Source organism: Sinocyclocheilus grahami, unplaced genomic scaffold (genome assembly GCF_001515645.1).
Source record: "Sinocyclocheilus grahami isolate Dianchi unplaced genomic scaffold, SAMN03320097.WGS_v1.1 scaffold1681.1, whole genome shotgun sequence".
NCBI lineage: Eukaryota > Metazoa > Chordata > Actinopteri > Cypriniformes > Cyprinidae > Sinocyclocheilus > Sinocyclocheilus grahami.
The window spans coordinates 271-875 of record NW_015506860.1 but is presented as its reverse complement, the minus strand read 5'-3'; positions in this window follow the sequence as shown (position 1 = coordinate 875).

The following is a 605-nucleotide window of genomic DNA, read 5'->3' as shown; positions in this document are numbered from 1 at the left end:
GACAGAATCATAATTTCTATTCATTTTCCACTGATTTACACAATCAGATGAGCAGCAGGCTGTGTTTTCTCTCGCGTGATCACTGTTATGACTGCTCATCTGTCACTCATATTACATGTTTATAACCCGCCCTATCTTTTCCGAAGCTGCCCTTACACTTCCGCGTTGTGTCTGTCCACAACAAACCCAGAGAAATGTTTCTATGCACAAACATGAAGGTAATAAGCACACGATTACGACAGTAGCCTATATAACTGTTATGTGATTTTCATGAGATTTGGGGTATTTTAAAATCATAACAACAAAGAATGCTTAGAAGGGCAGTTAAACAGCTACTCTGGTGGCGCCAATCTAGAATCTTTTTTCGTGGCGGCAGTGGGTGCTGCATTTTACTTTCTTTCACTTTGTGAACTATTGTGAATTTACATTATGCATTTAAACCATAGACTGTATAAAAACATGGACGTAGTGTCCGTGACGTCACCCGTAGATTTACGAAGAACGTTTTTGAAGCTCAAAATTGGGCGGAGGCGGTCGTCGCCATCTTGGCAGGGCGTCACCACGCATCACTCCCGGATAATCAAAAATGGGCAAAGAGGCGGGAG